This window comes from Nicotiana tabacum, chromosome 4, assembly GCF_000715075.1.
Source record: "Nicotiana tabacum cultivar K326 chromosome 4, ASM71507v2, whole genome shotgun sequence".
NCBI lineage: Eukaryota > Viridiplantae > Streptophyta > Magnoliopsida > Solanales > Solanaceae > Nicotiana > Nicotiana tabacum.
In genome coordinates, this window is record NC_134083.1 from 3,965,539 (window position 1) to 3,984,647 (window position 19,109).

The 19,109-nt window shown below is 42.5% G+C and overlaps 1 pseudogene; it reads left to right on the forward strand.

The window, feature by feature from the left end:
- The first annotated feature begins 2,990 nt into the window (after window positions 1-2,990).
- On the forward strand, window positions 2,991-4,795 carry LOC107830461 (small ribosomal subunit protein uS3m-like; annotated as a pseudogene).
- Window positions 4,796-19,109: the final 14,314 nt, after the last annotated feature.

Sequence of the window (19,109 nt, forward strand, 5' to 3'; positions counted from 1 at the left end):
AATTTGTTGAATAATAGCAGCCGGTTGAGATATTGGGTTTTCTAATTTACTGCTATTGCCTTCCTTCCAGAGTTCCCAAACTGAAAAAATAGTAAGCATAGACGTGACGTAGCCAACTTGGGATTTCCTGCGAGATCTGTTAAACCGAATGGAATCCGTTTGGAAGGATCTTATATTGAAAAGGCGATCAAAATGGTTCCAAACCTCCATAGCAAGCTCACTCTTGATGAAGAGGTGATCAATACTTTATTTATCATACTCCGAACAGTACAAGCATTTGCTTGCAAATCTTATACCTTTCGTCTGAATTTATTCCCTTAACTGATTCTGAAATCCCCGCATACAAAGTCAAATAAGAGCTTCCACGCAAAAATGCTAATTATTGTAGGAATGGCTTTATCCTAGACAAATTGAGTCCAAGCTTGAATGTCCGTTCGATTTCTTATCGATTCCCAACCAGCTTTGAGAATAAATGACTCACTACGATTCTTTTTCCATATCCCCCTGTCCTCCTGATGAGATGTGAATATACCACTATTCCTGATATCATAAACCACTCTGTGAGGCAAAAATGCTTCGATATCATTGAAAAAGCAGTTTCCATGTGCGTCAAGCACATCTATGATTTTGGAGAAATAACTAGTAAAGGAGTTGGCCTGGTCAATAAGAGGGAGTCATACTTTGGACTGCTTTTTTCAAAAGAAACTATCTGAAAGCCCCTATGGTTTGCTGCTTCCAAACCTGGTTGTCAGGACTTGGAGTGAAATCAGTTCTATTTTCAGGCAACCCCACCAATACTTAAGGGCTCAAAATGGTGGATTGGAAATGGAGCTAGCACTGATTTCTGGTTCCACCCCTGGCTCTCTGATATTCTTCTCATTGAAAGTACCCCCCCCTCTTATTGACCAGGTAAACTTCATACGAAAAGCTTTTGAAAGCTCTTGAAAATGTCTTGTAGTAGGAGGACCCAAAGCCCCTTCCTGAATAGGTAGGCACATAGTATAAAAAAATATCCAGTGAAGCTTTCTTTTGTCTTCATCACCGCCTCACCAAAAGTTAGCTAACATTTTTTCCAACTGGTCAAGAACTCCCTTTGAAACTGGAATCCCTGCAAGAAGGTGTATAGGCATCGAGAAAAGAACATGTTTGCAAAATAAGCCGCCCTCCACTGGATAACAATGCTTTCATCTCCTACCACTTTATTTTATACTCTATCCAGAAGATGAGAAATTTTTTTTATTTAGATTTAAATAGAGGTAGTCCTAGATAAAAATATTAGGAATCAAAGAAAGGAAAGTAGCATTGATGGAACGGGGGATCGCACCTTCAGCGAAGAAATAAGGTGACCAGCTGGAAGTTTTTGAAATCCCAACAATATTTTCTATATAAAAAGAATCCGGAAAGTCATCAGGCTTTAAAGGATAGGGGAGACCTTTTTTTGGGTTAGTGCGCGCCGGCATGCTTAAAATTACCTTTTGAACTTGTTCCATATTAGGAGGGCTCGTAAGCATCTTATTATCTTCCTCTGTGACTAGAGAGGGGATGGTCTCAAGGATCTCATCTTCAAGCACCGAACCTTGAGAAGAAAGTAATGTATGAAATAAATTGAGAGCTTCCTGCCATACAGAGACAAGTTCCGAATTTGGTTCAAGGTGCTTATTCTCTATCTTTCTTCGTAAAGCAGAAGTTTTTCAAGGTTACTCTTGGCCGAATCTAACGGAATTTTCTTATCAGCAGACCAACTCTGTTCAAGAGCAAATTGGCCTTCTTCGTTTTCGGCATTTCTATATTCTGAAATAGTTCGCCAATTCAGTGCTTTATTTGTCGAGTCAATCTTCCTGAAGAAGACTTGAAAAGGATTTCCCGAGCATGGTTGAGATCAATATGAAAATCAGAATGCCGAATCCACATTCTTTGGAAATGAAAGACCCCAGGCCTGCGAGTATTATAATCTTCTAAGAAGATTACTAGAGGAGAGTGATCAGAGGATACTCTAGGCAAATGGTCAACTCTGGTGGAAGCAAAACGGCTTTTATATAGAAGCGGGCAGTCCCCATTCAAAAGGATTCTATCTAGTCTGGCCCAGATACAATGTTGACCGGTTTGATTATTGCTCCAAGTCAATTTGCTGTCATTGAAAACCCAATCAAATAATCCAAACGAGAAAATCATATCTTCAAAGCTCATCACTTCAATAAAGGCATTGAAGTCAGGAGGCCGACCCCCAAGTTTTTTCTAATGGATCCGCAATTACATTAAAGTTCCCCCTACTAGCCACGGGAAGTTAATGCAAGTCGATAGGTCCTTCAATCATCGAGTACACTATCAACTTCCCACACTTATCATGACAACATCACCGATCTTTGGTGCTTATGGGGGGCCCTATCATACACATGCACCACCAGAGTCTTCATAAGAACTCTGGGGCGAGGGCCAAGGTGAACCCGGATTAACGATGAGAAGCGGTCAAATCAGTAGCAAAGGCACCAGGACGGACGGTTGGTTGAACCGGGCGATAGCTTCGCGATCGATAGCTCAGTGAGGTATGCCACCCGCCCTACTTCTAATGATAAATAGAAAAGGTGGGAGAGGGGCTGAGGGACGGCAAAGGTACAAAAACAAAAACTACATGACATACGTACGTTAAATGGTAGGCCCATTACGAATAATCATTAAGGCGGTCTCCAATCTCGCTCGGCTCGGGGCGATCACTTGAACAGGGCGGGATTGATCAATCTACATCAAAAATTCTGGCTTTCCTTCCCAGGAGCGCATCTACAGAATTAAGAGAGCACGCACCACACTCCTACTATACCAGGGCCTTTAGCTTTCACTGAGAAGAAGAGATTACTTCCAGCTAGCTTTTTTCCCTAACCCTAACCAATGAATGATAGGCCGGCTTAGGATAATTGAAAATGAATTCACTTTCAGTAATCGGAGGCAGGTCAGGGGCCGGCGGGCACGCCCCCAGCTTCTTAAGTTTGGGAATTATGCCGGACCAATGCTACGAGCTTCCAGAATCCAATGGAATCTTCGTAAAGTCGATCATTACGAGTGTTACGATTCATTCGATTGGCGGGTCCAATCGATCTTATTTCGGTTCGATACGTCCACCTACGAGACTCACCTTTGGCTTTCGTCTCGGTAGGTGTATTATTATACATTTTCCCAAAAGAACATTCATTCATTTCTTTCTTCCCCGTCGACCACGGCGACTGAAACGACGCGAAAAATCCAGACCGGTAAAGGAGAAGGGCCGGTGGGGGCCTTCAAGCATTCGAAATACGCCGGGATTGAAAATGACATAGCGTTCCTGATAGAAAATAACGACTCCTTCAGAAAAACAAACTTATTCAAGTTCTTTTTCCCAAAGAAGTCCCGCTCTGACCGCCCGACGAGTCATCTACTTAAAAGGACCCTCCCCGCAGTCCGCCCTTCCTTGAATTATTCGATCATGCAATACTTATTGAATACAAAGAACAAAATTTATTTTGACCCCGTCGTAGTTCTCAATCATTTCGTGGCACCGGGCGTGGCTGAACCATCTACGATGGGGGGAGCTAATGCACAGGGAAGAAGCTTAGATAAAAGAATACGTTCTTGCATCGCTTTTTTTGTAGAAAGCTCGACCAGCGAGAAAAAGTGTTTGGCCGAAGCCAAAAAGAGGGTGACCTACTTTATTCGCCAAGCGAATGCTTCGCGTCGCGGGAATAACAAAAACCACCATCTCGCTCTTTCCTTTCTTCGGTATAATAACCTTTTTTTTTAGGATGCCCGGGAACAACTCCTAGGTCAATTAAGGATAAAATGTTAGAACCTCATGGGTAAGGATAAGATAATGGAATTGATAGAGAAATTCATAGACCTAAATAGGATAGGAGAATTGATAAGGGGAATAGAGATGATGATAGAGATCATACTGAGAAACAGAAGAATTCCGTACGGGTACGACTATTATTTGAACGAAGTGAAAAAAATGTGATCTTTGTTGTATAATAGACCAAACACTAATACCTTAATTGAATCGGTCAAGATCAAATCTGTTTATCAAAGTGCTTCTCCGATTGCTCAAGACATCTCTTTTCAACCGAGGAACAAAACAAGATCATTTCGTTCCATTTTTAGTAAAATAGTGAAGGATATTCCATTAGTAATGAAAAAAGGGGTGGAGGGGATCCGTATATGTTGTTCAGGTCGATTAGAAGGTGCAAAAATAGCTAGAACTGAATGCGGAAAGTATGGAAAAACATCTCGTAATGTATTTAACCAGAAAATAGATTATGCTCCTACGGAAGTATCTACTCGTTATGGAATCTCAGGTGTCAAAGTGTGGATTTCATATAGTAAAAAAAAAAGGGACGTGCTATATCTGAAACGTACGAAATATAGTAAATATCGTAAAGGCAGATGTAGTAGGGGTTGCAAACCGGACGGTACACAACTTGGTTTTGGAAGATATGGCACTAAAAGTTGTAGAGCTGATCGTTTTTCATATCGAGCCATTGAAGCAGCACGTCGTGCTATAATCTGACACTTCCATCGTGCTATGAGCGGACAATTCCGAAGAAATGGTAAGATATGGGTAAGAGTTCTCGCAGATATCCCTATTACCGGGAAACCTACAGAAGTAAGAATGGGAAGAGGAAAGGGAAATCCTACGGGTTGGATTGCTCGTGTGTCCAGGGGACAAATCCTATTTGAAATGGATGGTGTGAGTTTGTCAAATGCTCGACAAGCTGCTACATTAGCGGCGCATAAACTATGTTCGTCAACCAAGTTTGTTCAGTGGTCATAAGCTTATAAATCTTACCCAAATTCTCCATTTTGGTACACGCCAAAGCGTTCCATTTCGGTGGATTGAAAGAGCCATCAATCACTATGATCTCTTTCTTAGAAAAGAAATTGCGTAAATTCTTCCTTTTTTTCTCCCATGCTTTCCGTTGGTCAACAACCAACTAAAGTGCTCTATACTTCTTCACTACTCGTACAGGGAAGGTGGAAGAAATGAAGTCTCTCTTTTTTTTGGGGGGAGCAGAGCAGTCAAAGAATGAACCAAACCAAATGATTGTTCTAGAATGGCTATTCCTCACAATTGCTCCTTGTGATGCAGCGGAACCATGGCAATTAGGATCTCAAGACGCAGCAACACCTATAATGCAAGGAATAACAGACTTACATCACGATGTCTTTTTCTTCGTTATTCTGATTTTGGTTTTCGTATCATGGATCTTGGGTCGCGCTTTATGGCATTTCCACTATAAAAAAAATCCAATCCCGCAAAGGATTGTTCATGGAACTACTATCGAGATTCTTCGGACCATATTTCCTAGTATCATCCCTATGTTCATTGCTATACCATCATTTGCTCTGTTATACTCAATGGACGAGGTAGTAGTAGATCCAGCCATTACTATAAAAGCTATTGGACATCAATGGTATCGGAGTGCGCCTCTTCACGAGGGTGATTAAAGTGCAACGAAATGCCTTAAAGTTGAATATGGTTCGCGAAGCATCTGGCTTACCGGTAATCTCCCATTCCCGCCGTCGAGAGACTTTAATAACTATAGCATGCCAGAAACGGGGAGTTGAGGTGGTTAGACCTATACCCCGAAATGCTCCCAGCATAGGAGCCTATGGTTCCATTCTTGTTGTTGCTGGAGGTACACATCCCTCTTCTCGGTGTGGAACGATATACGAGAAATAGATGCTCAGCCTGCAATGTCCGATAACGGCGCTGAAGTAGTGAATCTATCGGCACCATAGCAGTGGTATACAACTTTGGACCTAACGGCCGGCCTAGTAACCTTTCGGAATGGGGGATCCCCGTTGGCAACAACCACGGTAGTAGTTGCGGAACTACTGGGCCGGGAGAGGACAACCTCTTGTTCCTGCTCCTCTTTCTTCGCTTCGGGGACGGAGGTCCTACGGTAGGTAACAGCAGGCACAAGCAAGTTGACCGAAGGGGACCAGCGCTTCTACTCCTCCACCGAGGAGCCGTTCTTGCGAGAAGCAAGGGATGTCGTGAACGGTGGGAGGTCACAGAGAATTGACCTATTCATAGAGTGATCCTATGATCGATACAGGATATAGACTATCTCATTCTTTATTCTATTCTATTTCTGAAAGAAAAAAAAAGAAGGGTGACTCAACTTCTCAGCTAGAGTTGGTGGTGGGACCTGTTGGCATAATGCACGCTGGAACGTGGGAATTCGAGGTCTCATGAACTACTACTAAAACCCAACTTTGTTTTTGTTTTGTTTGTGGACAAACGATATCTGGTTAATCCTATGGCTGGATCCTTTTAGATCAATGGGACGGCCGGCCCCGGCCGTTTACATGAGCATAGGGAATCTATACTCGAGCGTTCCACTGGGCCCCTGACAGGATAGGTGAGGAATCACTCTGGATCTTCTTTTTTTGGGCTACAACTTCGCCGAGCCGACTAGCATCCCTTTCCACTGTGCATTTTTCGAACAAAGAAGACGACTATAGGATCGAATTCGCTCTTCAAGAAACTGCTCGTCCCATACCTTCTGCCTGTCTCATATGTGTGGAACCTGGTCTTTTTCGGTTCTAGCCTCTCCCTCGAATACATAGGGTAGGTAGGGCTGGGTGAGAAATGGTTCCCTCTTGCCAATAAACTTTCCCCGGCCTTCGATTAACCTTACTCATAAAGGGTCTTACGGTCGGGAGAACTACCTAACTAAAGAAAAATAGTGTTCTTTCTAAGAGTAGGCATGGAGAGCTTTTTGCGGGGAAACTTGCAAGTACAGTTTGGGGGGAGGCGGGCGTCGACCCTACCTTATGAGTATTCGGACTATAACAGTTCCGATGAACAGTCACTCACTTTTGACAGTTATACGATTCCAGAAGATGATCCAGAATTGGGTCAATCACGTTTATTAGAAGTCGACAATAGAGTGGTTGTACCAGCAAAAAGTTATATACATTTTATTGTAACATCTGCTGATGTACCTCATAGTTGGGCTGTACCTTCCTTAGGTGTCAAATGTGATGCTGTACCTGGTCGTTTAAATCAGACCTCTATTTCGGTACAACGAGAAGGAGTTTACTATGGTCAGTGCAGTGAGATTTGTGGAACTAATAATGCCTTTATGCCTATCATCGTAGAAGCTGTTCTTAGGAAAGATTATGGGTCTCGGGTATCCAATCAATTAATCCCACAAACCGGGGAAGCTTAAGCGGAAATGAAAGAGGAGGGTGAGGGAAGCCACTAAATTGAGGGCTTCACTCGCTCGCTCTAACGCTCATTTAGTAGACAACGAGTGGAGTGCATAAGCTGCTTTAGAGATAGGGGTGAGTACTACACGAGCTCGTAAGTAAAGTACGGAACGAGTCTTGTCTACGAAGCAGAGCAACCTCAAATCCATCATTGGCAAAATAATTATTTGGTTATGCCATTTTGGGCTTTGCTCTAACCGAAGCTATTGCATCGTTTGCCCCAATGATGGCCTTTTTGATCTCATTCGTATTCCAAGTCTGTTAGTAAGAGTTTACGGTGGGTGGGTAAGCAGGAGGGGATCCCTGTGGTTAGACTAACTGGCCGAGAAGGTTAGCGAGGTTCCTGCTATGGTGAAGTGAAAGATCTTTCACTATAGTGGGAAGAAGACAGGTGGGAGCGAGCGGAGCGAGAGCAAAGCAAGCTCTAGTGGTGGGTTGTCTTCGCGGTCCCATTTCATCGACATAGTCAGAAGCAATGGATGTTGTAAACGCACAAGTGAAACAGGAATGAGTATAGGTTTTGGGGGATGTAATTTCGATCTAAACCCGGAAACCCATATCTTTATATACGAAATTACTTCGTCCTTTTTTTTTTAGCCCTTTTTCGTTTGTCCATCTTTTTTTCTCCCATGATTTTCGTTGGTCAACAACCAACCAAAGTGCTCTATACTTCTTCACTACTCGTACAGGCTTGACGGAGTTAAGCTGTATTGAGGGAATCATTTTGTCTCAATCAATCAAGAATGCCTCAACTGGATAAATTCACTTATTTCACACAATTCTTCTGGTCATGCCTTTTCCTCATTCTTATTAGGTTCTATCTCCCTTTGGATTTAGAAGTGAAACTCTTTTTCTATTATATAACAAGGCCCAAGTTACAGCGGGCTCTTTCTATTCTGAAATGGTTCATATGTCTTTATTGCTTGCTAACTTTTGGATATAGGATCTATGCTAAATTGTTTGATGCTATTTTACTTCATTCCATATTTGGTATTCTCCCATTTGAACTGCAGCTACTATCCCACTATATGAATCAACCGGATAAGGATCCGGAATGGGTGGAATTCGTACGAGAGCGCCTACAAACCCAGGGCCTCTCACCCAGGGAGTACGAAATCATGGTGCGGGACTTCCTCAATACCGAATTGTGTTTTGCAACTCGAGAGCAGATTTCCTCCCTCTATCAACTCCTTTTTTATGGTCGGGAGGATCCACAATTCTTCATTGATCCACAAGACCTGGATTCCATACTGAGGGTGCACCTTGAACCCTTAGAATTCAATCACCCTGCTCTATGCCAGGTCTTAGAAAGTCTATGTGTCGAGAGGCATGATTCCCCTTTTTATCAAGATCTAAAAGGAACTCAAGCGCATCATTTTCGTGGCTTTATAAACTTAAAGCACCAAGCGCGATTGGAAATGCAACATCGCCTAGAGTTACGAGAGTTATGGAAATCTCTTGAGAGAAGGAACGCTTTTCTAAGCGAGGAAAACGCCTCTCTAAGAGAAAAACTTTAAATTCTCGACAGGGAAGCCCCATAAAATTTTTATTTGTTGTGTTGCTGTCGTAAAATAGCGTTCTTCATTCCGTCGTCGATCTTCCAATTTCTTCCGGTATGCCGCTCCGCCAGCAAGGAGCGAAAGAACCAAGTTTTTTGTGGTGATGTCAGAATTTGCACCTATTTGTATCTATTTAGTGATCAGTCCGCTAGTTTCTTTGCTCCCACTCGGTCTTCCTTTTCTATTTTCTTCCAATAGTTCGACCTATCCAGAAAAATTGTCGGCCTACGAATGCGGTTTCGATCCTTCCGGTGATGCCAGAAGTCGTTTTGATATAAGATTTTATCTTGTTTCCATTTTATTTATTATTCCTGATCCGGAAGTAACCTTTTCCTTTCCTTGGGCAGTACCTCCTAACAAGATTGATCCGTTTGGATCTTGGTCCATGATGGACTTTTTATTGATTTTGACGATTGGATCTCTCTATGAATGGAAAAGGGGTGCTTCAGATCGGGAGTAACCACTAGTGAGAGGGCAAAAATTGGGGGGAAGGACAAAGTAAAGAGCGATGCCTACATTAAATCAATTGATTCGTCATGGTAGAGAAGAAAAACAGCGCACGGACCGTACTCGAGCTTTGGATCAATGTCCCCAGAAGCAAGGAGTATGCCCGCGTGTTTCAACGAGAACACCGAAAAAACCTAATTCAGCTCCACGTAAGATAGCCAAAGTACGGTTGAGCAATCGACATGATATATTTGCTCACATTCCAGGCGAAGGTCATACTTTGCAGGAACATTCTATGGTCTTAATAAGAGGAGGTAGAGTGAAAGATTCGCCAGGTGTGAAATTCCATTGTATTCGAGGAGTCAAGGATTTGCTGGGAATTCCGGATCGAAGAAGAGGCAGATCAAAATATGGTGCGGAAAAACCCAAATCGATATGAATGGAAGATGCCTCTGGAACTCGTTTTTCTCGGTAAGGATAGGTACGAAGTCACTCGACTGAAAGGAGAGGGAACAACCACAACGTTACACCCCAAAACTATACGGAGCCCTTCCGAATGACCTAGAATATAGTCTACTAGACTAGCCAAGAAAGAGTCTAGTAGACTATATTCGCCCGTGGAGGTGAGTGGAGGAAGCTGTGAAGCTTCTAACTCTAATTACCAACTCGGGACTATATTAGTAAAAAGCGGCATTACCCCTTTACTCAATCCCCCCTCGCTTACCACCATGAACAACACCTTTCCCGATCAATTGGTTTTTAATTATTTAATAAGAAAGATGGCAAATCCTACCATTGTATTTCCTTTTTTCATTTGGATCCTATCAACTTGGAGAGTGTCTAGATTAAGACACTTCTCATATTCGGACTATCAAGATCGACTAAATGAGAGTGTGGCTGACATGGTAAAAGAACAAATTAGCCACACTTTTCTGGACCCCTTTTTTTGGGGAAAGGATAGTGGGTAGGGCTTATCTTTCCCCCAGACTACTTTACTCACTGGAAATCATTCCACGTATAGGAACTGGGAAAAAAAAAGGGCTCGAACTACAGGGATCTGATACCTTCTTCCCTTGGTATGAGAAGTTGGTTATGTAGGCTGACAACCTTTCCTAGGTTGTTTCGATCAGGCCAAATAATCGATTAGTATTATGCCTGAGATTACCAGAAGAACTTCCCCCTCTTGAAAACTGACTAATCAAACAAAGGGGGTAACTTTGTTTTATGAGGGTAGGGAGTTTGGGTTGGTGTTCAGTGTACCGCACTTTAGTTACAAGATCGGAAATTCCATTCTCTTTTTTACCATCTAAAATCGAAGAAAAGAAAGAAGGGCGAGATAAACAAATAAAGAGCTAACTTTCTTTAAACTTTCTTTATTATTATGTAAGATTATAAGGTTCAAAATTAATCGGCGCAGGAGCTGCTACAATTGCTTTAGCGGGAGCTGCTGCCGGTATTGGAAATGTTCTCAGTTCCTTAATTCTGTTGCGAGAAATCATTCATTGGCAAAACAATTATTAGGTTATGCTATTTTGGGATTTGCTTTAACTGAAGCTATTGCCTTGTTTTCCTTAATGATGGCCTTCTTAATCCTCCTTGTCCTTTCGAAAAAAAAATAAAAGAGTGGAAGCGGGCTAGTCCCCGAAAATGCCCGGTACTTTAGCGTTGGGGACAAGTAAGATTATTATCTAGTTTATCCGCCATCGTTATCATAAATTGAATATCCTGTTAATGTGCCAGCCCTAGCCCATCTTGCTCTTCCAATTCCATTTCGAGAGTCATCATAGCTCTTTTGGACTTATACATGCAGCACCCTTTTATCTTTCGACATAGACCCTTCTTCCTCCTTGCGATGCAAAGGCAATGTCAGGGAGTCCGACTCTTTAATTGAAAAAAAGACGGTTGTGTGCAAGTCGGCTGGGAAAACACAAGCTTAACACGTCTTTCTTTATCTTTTTCATATCTGAATGTCTTTGTCGAGTTGGTTGGCATCATTCGTTCCTTTCTGTCTTTTCATTGTCCGCCTCCGCCCGAACAGATACGCACTAACCCACCTGAAATAAGGTAAAAGCCTTCTTTCCAACCCTTTGTACGAGACTCCTTTCTTCGTACAAATGCTCGTAGGCGAAAGAGACCTTCCTTTGCTCCTGTCGGCGGGATCAGCCAGTGTCCCCGTGTGTAAGGCCTTTTCCTGAAAGAGGTCGAATAGTTCCTATCCCATTCATACTACTGTTGGCTTATGTGCTATGTCTAGCGGCTGGTGAATCCTACCCAGTATCAGAATTGGGTAGGATATTTCCTCGGTTTCCGAGAAGGGTTTTAATGGCGACCGGACTCCTCTTCTCTGGAAGTCTAATGGTTTGGGGGACGTCGATTCCCTGGATTTTCTGGCTTCCCTTCAACCAGCCACTCTTTTAGTTCCCAAAATATATAGAATCCAGAATCCTTTTAAGCGCCTTATCACGAAAGTGACCAAGCAAGCAGATGATGATGGTTCAGCCGGTAAGCTAGCAAGCTTACGAAATGAAGGAAGAGGAGACCCTTTTATTATAAGTTGAAAGCGAAGTTGATAGTCCTCGTATTGGTAATTATTATACGCTAAAAGTCTATATAAGATATAGAAGGCAAAATATGAGAAAATAAAATAAATAAAGAAAAAGAAGAAGGCCCTCTATATTATTATTAATTAAGGCTGTGTAAGGGTGTGTCTATTTTCTTTCTCTTAACTCAGAAGTTCTTTTTTTTTTTAGTAAGATAGTAGTGGATCGAGAAAGCAAAGCTTAAAAGGCGAAAGTGCTCTACCTACCCTCTCTTGTTTCAGGTATTCCACTCGTTCTCAAAGTATATAGCTCTAGTAGTCCTTTCTGCCTATTACACTCCTTCGCTCTAGTGATCGCTTCGTATACTACGCTTCTTATCCAGCGTATTGAACTCGTTTATTCCACTCGCTCCCTAACTCTAAGAGCAACTCCTCTTTTTAGAATTGTTGAAGAAACTACTAACTCTAACTATCTAACTGCACTGATCGGGGTCGATCTCACTGACCCCTTGCTTCACCATGCCCAAGCCGGAGGCTAAGGAGAGCAGAATAAGGTGAAGGTGGATACCGCTCATCAAGAGCTTGGTTAAGTGTCCAAGACCGTATGCCTTGCTGGTTGGATCTGAATCTGCTCTATAGTTATCTAATCTCTTTCTTTTTCCTACCTCCCCTACGAAGGGAAGTACAAAGGAAGCTGCTTCGAAGTTGAAGGGGCTCGTCCATTCACCATATGTCTGTAATTTCATACTTAAAAAGGAAGATTAAAAACTCATCGATCTCCTTACCGCTCCGTGGGGATCTTCATTCACTCTTCTCTTACTTTCCCTACTTCTAGAAAAAAAAAAGAAATGTTGAACAAAAACGATCTTTCTAAAGTTAAGGCAGCAGATCGGTCGGCTGCGGGACGGGGCCGGGAGCAGCAGTAGGAGGAGCGATAAGCCCTTCAATCTACTCCTCAAAGCAGGAATGGAGGGCCGCTTTCTTAATAATTCAAATAGATAGTTCTGCTCACATCAAGGGAAGCTCTTCATTAACTGAGAAGCTCATTGGCTCGCCTTTGACTCTAGCCTCTCATTTAACTCGCTACTTCGTCAACTTCTCAGTCCCTCGTGAGTGTGGCACGCACCTCTACATCTTTTCCTATCTATAGTCAGGGGACTGCTGCTCATAACTACTTGCTATCCATCTAGCGCACGATAGCGAAGGCTCAAAAAAAAGATTGAAGGAGGTCATTAACATTGAATCATCATAAGGAAGTCAAGTAGTCCGTGACTGACTAGCCGACGCTTCTGCCTTTCCACTTTCCACGAGTCAAAAAATGTAACGATAGCTAAGAGAACTAGAGAGCTAGAGCAAAATACTTGTAGCGAGTAAAGAACGATTTCACAAAGTTTATAATAAAATAGTACGAGTTGTAAAAGCGTAAGAGCTATATAGAACCACCTTTGGCCGGTCTCACATCTTCCCATCCTCTACTTAGTTGTCTCAATTACATCGATCCTGAACTACGTCCATCCAAGTATTCTTGCCCTTACCCTTTCGGTCGAGCACAACCTCCCGAGCGCTAGGTTCAAGCAACTTCATACCACTTCGTCCCTTTCACTCTTCAACCTGATCTCTACATTCATAGCTTGAAAAAGCAAAAGAGGGTCACCGTCACCTCTCTTAATGACTATTCTTAAGCTTCCTTTCTTTGGGAGTAGGATCTCTTTCCTAGGAGCTCATAGAAAGATAGCGAAGTCAGATAGTTTTTTCTTGCTTTCCTTCTATCTTTCTTTCTATTTCAAAGCTTGTGCTTTGGTTCAGATCACTACTTACTTACTTGACTTGCCCCCTTTTTTTAAGCAAAGAGGAAGTCATATAAGCAAGGGAAGTGGAATCTATTAGAATAGAAAATAGTGAAGCTCGATCAGTATAAGAATAAACCCAGGAGGTTGGCAGGAAAGGTGACTTTCTTTTCCTTTTCGACTTCTTCCTTTAGAACTTCCTGTAAAGTGGAAGGGTAGGCCTTTGGCACAGAAAGGTGAGGATCGAAATTCGGAGAGTGAAGAGAGGAAGGAACCCTCTTTTTAAGTCCTACGTACTGCTCTTCTCTCAATCGCTCTTTGGTATTCGGAAGTGGAAAGCGAACTGCTGGCTGTGGCCGAAAAGAGAGGTTCTGTCTTTCTTCATTCAAGTAAGAAAAAGATGGGACGCTCGCAGACCTGTATGGAAGGAAGAGAATTATTAGAACTCTCGTCCGCCCCTCTCTTTACCCTCTGTAGCTGAACTTTCTTACTTATGCGATGAGGAGCTTACTTAGTATTGAAATCGAGTTGGCAGAAAGTACCGAAAGTCGGCCGCCCGCCCTATCATCCCGTGTCTCAACCAACTTTTTTCTTGTCGGAAAATCTCTCTTTTGGCTTTTGAAACTTCGATTCGTGACAGCTACTCATACGTGCCAAAGAGACTTCCTTCCCTTACCCTCACATGCATCAGGTGCCTAGACTTGCTAGCTACTTCTATAAGACCGGGGATTTGTCCAAGTCTTCTTCCTAATAAGGATTTTTTCAACCTATTATGTGAAGACCTCGTAGGCGAATACCTGAGATATCTTCCTCAAACGGAGGGGGAGGAGGGGTATGACCATTACTTTAGCTGATCTCTTATCTATCTAAGAAAACGGATATTGGGATGCCTATTGAATTCTTCCTTCTAACATTGGATTCTAACAAGGCTAAGAGCAGCGGATACGGATAGAAGACCAAGAGCGCTTATGTATCATCTCCTGTCGAAAAGCGAAAAAACCCCTTCTTCTATACGAGACCTAGCTCTTTCCTCCCTTTACTAAAAATTCTTCTATTAGTATTAGTGAAAGCTCAATCCCAACTCTCTCACTAAGACCGGATCTTGCAAACAGTGTTCTTCCTAAAAAGCCAGAGCGGATACCTTTCTTATATACTATACGCAATTTTCTATTTTCGGATTAACTTAACTTTAAGAAAAGATTCTATAAAAGAATAAAGAGCCTATCTTCTTCTTTCTTTCCAAATCCAAATACAATGGGATGGGCATCTTTATATTTCTGCTACTATGCCTCCTGTTTACTGTTTAGTTCAGTTACTTTTTTTTTCTTGCAAACAAGAAGGGGAAAAAATAGGCGATTCGAATCCCCGTTCTTCTGATTTCCTCTTGTCTGCTTTCTTGCTCATGCCAATGCCTAACAAAACAGTTAAGAAATCTGCATGGGATTCTGTACCAAGAACATCGGCTTCTCATGTCGATCTTCCGTTCGGCCAATTGGACAGCGTCATCTTCGTTTAGTTTACTATTCAACGCCCCCCAATCCCTAGTTGTACAGGTACAGCCCAGAAGCTTCCTCTTTCATATTGATGAAAGCGCTAGGCACCTCTTAACAGTTCAAAGTCCCCCCTTGGCTTACCCAGCTTTTAAGGTGAGAACAGCGGATTCAATATCAATAGCTGTGGATTCGATTCCTATTCTTATATATGCAACCTAAGCAGCTACTTTTGTCCGTGCATATCTTAAATCATGCTTTTCACAAGTTCGGTACGTTAGAGGGTGACGAAGGAACACTAGTTCTATTGGCTCTAAGCCCGCATTCTTCCTAGCAACCGAGTCGATGTCAAAGAACCCGAGCGAGGGCCTTCTCTGTGCATTCATGTGCAGCTAGGGGAGTTGGAGGACTAATTTAATTTCCAAAGCTATAAGTCCTAGACTAGAAAGGAGATTTGCTTGGTGTTAAGTCAACTCTACTAGATGCAGTTGCCCAGGAATCCAATGCACTAACTCCTGGACTTAGACGATATGCCCTTAGGGATACGTTAGCAAGTAATCCCTCTCACTAGTTGCCTTTCAAAGGCATTTTTACATTATCCCATTTCCACGTGAAAGCAGATAAGAAGTCTCGTCTTCATCCTATTGTGATGTCATCTCTATTAAACCTGCTATTCCTATCATGCTATTGCTTCTGTCTTCCAACCATCTAAGACCGGATTCAATAGCAGCTCCTGCACCCATTGATTTTGCACCTTCTAACATCTCGAGCTCGGTATTGTACCTTAACCTCAGTACACTTCACACCCACCCAATCGTGAGAAAATGACGATTCACTAAAAACTTCTCTTTTTGTTTTGACGTTGTCAACATCCCGAAAGAAAATTCCTTTGTTAGTGATTCGGCTTTCTATCTTAAAAAAGATAACGAAATTTTGAAGAAGCTCTTTTAAGAATATTTCCCACACTTCTTCAGTGGATTTTTCTACTTTATTATGCCGATTCCTCTCTTCCGTATATTTTATGTTAGAAGGAAGGCAAAAGCTGACTGGTGCTTTGTTTAGGGACGGGAGCCACTCCTTCTTTTTCGAGTTTGCCTAGGAGCTCCTGTCTTAAAAGACGAATACGAATTAGTAGGGCTGCCCCCAATAGCTCTTTTTGAATGGACATCTGAGATAGCATCAAGCCGAGCACAAAACAGATCTGGGCTGCTAATAAGGAGGACTGTTAAGCCTTCTAGCATAGGTGATGCCTTCCCAAGGTCTGGTCTCTTCGGTACAGGTACGGACTTTGAGAAGACGGCCTTTTTCTTTGACTGTGTGGAATAAGAGCGGGTGCCTTTCATTTATCAAGACTAGATAAACCAAAGCAGTCTACGATTGCCGGGTTTTTTAGGAATGGAATTTATAGGAAGATTAGCGGAACCGCCAGGAATCAGTCCTGCGTCGACTGCTATGTGCTAAAGACTGCGGAATAAGAGCTCTTAGTCCTTTCGGCACGGCATAAAATAAAGGCTGTTCTTGTTACGGGTTTATCAGAGCTTGAAAATCTAGCTAGGGCTATTTGAACTAATAAGGAAAAGTAGGCATGCTAAGTACATTTTGATGGCATTGAATCGGAAGATAGCCTATCTAAGAGAAGATGAAATAGCAAGTGCTTGAGAAGAAACGAAGCTGTGAGGGAATGCGCTCTGACTGATATCATTCAGGCAATTCCATTCTTACTGTCCTAGGAAGAAGGAAAGGATAAAAGATCCCACGAACAGGGTTAGCGTAAGAAGAGCTTTTGCAAGAAGGGCGTCGTTCTCAGATGGACAGATGGAGCTATTAGAAAGAATTACCGATCGTCGGGAAGAGAAGGGGAATGATTTTTTTTTTTTGGGGAATAAGCACTCTTGTCGCGTCTGGAGTTGTAGATAGTAGGGGGAATCGCCTTTCGAGTTGTTAGAAAAAACACAGTTGTTAAAGTGAAAAGAACTCTATTTTTTGACTTTTAAATAAGAATAATTATCCGATCAAGGGCTAACCCACGCACAGAGAAGGAAGAAGCTATCTCAATATCCTTCACACAGATGACATTTATCTTTCCCATGACTACTTAGTGTGTCTCAACAACCGTGTCGGAGAGAAGGAAGAGGGCTCTTTACCAGTATCATAGCCGGGAGAATGAAAGCATTAGTGGGAAGATCTTTTGTTCGATCTGCCTTGGGTGGGGCGATGAAAAAAGTCTAGTTCATCCTCCCGAATGAAACACATCTTATGAAATATACGGGCCGGGTGGGTCCAGGGTCCAACAGCCGGATCGATTACGAGTCATCTCCTAGCCTGATTTTCCTTTTGTTTCGGGTGGTTCAAACTAAATGAAAGAAAGGTCGAACAACTTCTTCTATTGAATAGACATCTGCTTCCTGGTCCTTTCGAACCAGTCAAAACCTGGAGCAAGGGATTTGAAGAACTTTATCAATGAGCTGGGACTAATAGTAATATCTGCTTTGGGACCTCAGTATACATGGTAAAATAAAGGGGATCCTAGTGATTTTACATTTGAGAAGCTAGTATCAATAGACATTGAAGAAGGGATGGTTCCTGCGGATGATGTTAATAAGTTGTGTTGCATGATTTCTTTGTGTGTTCTTAAAGTTTAGGGATAATGCCGCTTTTATTATTTAATAAATATCTCTTTTCGAACAGATTTCCCCATCAGTAATGGGACGTTCGGGATGAAGCCAATCAAAAAAAAGCATGCAAAAGAAAGAAAAATTCGATTTGGATAATAGCTTTTCTTATGACACAAGATTGTTCTGTTCCGGGACTGTAGTGAATAAAGAGGGTCAGCTCTTGTTAACCCGGTACAACAAAGTAATAGAAGAGAGTTAGTACTCATTTAATTGACCTCCTTTTCGAAGTCAATGAATTTCTTTCTTTTACTTTTATTTTGTTCAAGTTGCTTCAGTGAATGAAAATGCTCAATAAAGCGGGTAGGTCTTACTAGCCCTTACACTCGTCAAACTTATTTACTCATTCTCCACAGTAATGGATTTACTTTACTTCTTTCCCAAGCATCTGGTAATTCTGGCTGCCTTTCCACTCCTCACTTTGGTTTCCACCAAGCCAATCAAATCTGCCTCTTGTGCTCTTATATAATCTTTGGCCTCTCTCTGCTTCTCGACTTTACCGATCTTTTTGACATTCCATATAAGGACCTTCATGTGGAACTATTGTTGTTTTTACATTCCCCTCGCACCTTAGCACTACCTCTGGTTTTTCGTCTTGTGTAGCCCTTATTTGTCTTTTGTTCTTTGGCCTTTACTTTCCCCCTCCCCCCTCTTTCTTAGAATTCAACATTTATGATATGTTTTGCATCTTGTTCGCCCACTCTTCATTCAGGGTGATTCGAACCAGGGGAGGATCTTCCACCTTGTTGGTCATAGCACCAGTACTTGAACGCTTACTCTTACTGCTTTTCTCAGGTTCACCTCTTTTGGGTGCCCTGAGGTTCTTGTTTGAAGTCATTTGTTTATCCAGAACAAATCCCCCTCAGTCATTGCCATAGTTGACCCTCTCTTCCAGATCCTCGCTTCTATGAGCCAAATCACTCTCCTCGGGAGTTCTCTCCTTGACTACACCCTCCTCGGCTTTGTTACCCAAACACTCATCCTGAGCAATCTCTTCTGGTTCAGCAGTGTCCAGATCTGGCATCTTTGCCTCTTCTTGTTCAGGGTCCTCTAGAACCGCAAAACGGTTCGGGCTGACTAGGTCCAGTTGGGTCATTCCACTCGCACAACTAGTGTCCAGCCCCCCTTTGCTATTGTCACTACTGGTACCTGACCCCGTCGGCTCGACATTTTTGCAAACACCGACCCTTACTCAATAGGGCAATTCAAAGAGGAGAACGAGGACAGCTGACTACCGCTAAAAGTCAAACTAAGAGTACACATTGTATGATTGAAAACTGCCGCTGCATACTACCCGGTGCTTGTAGGTCTGACCGGTGCCTTCTTTCCAACAGCTGCTTCAATCAATGTTAAGTCTGACTACACCCGCAGCT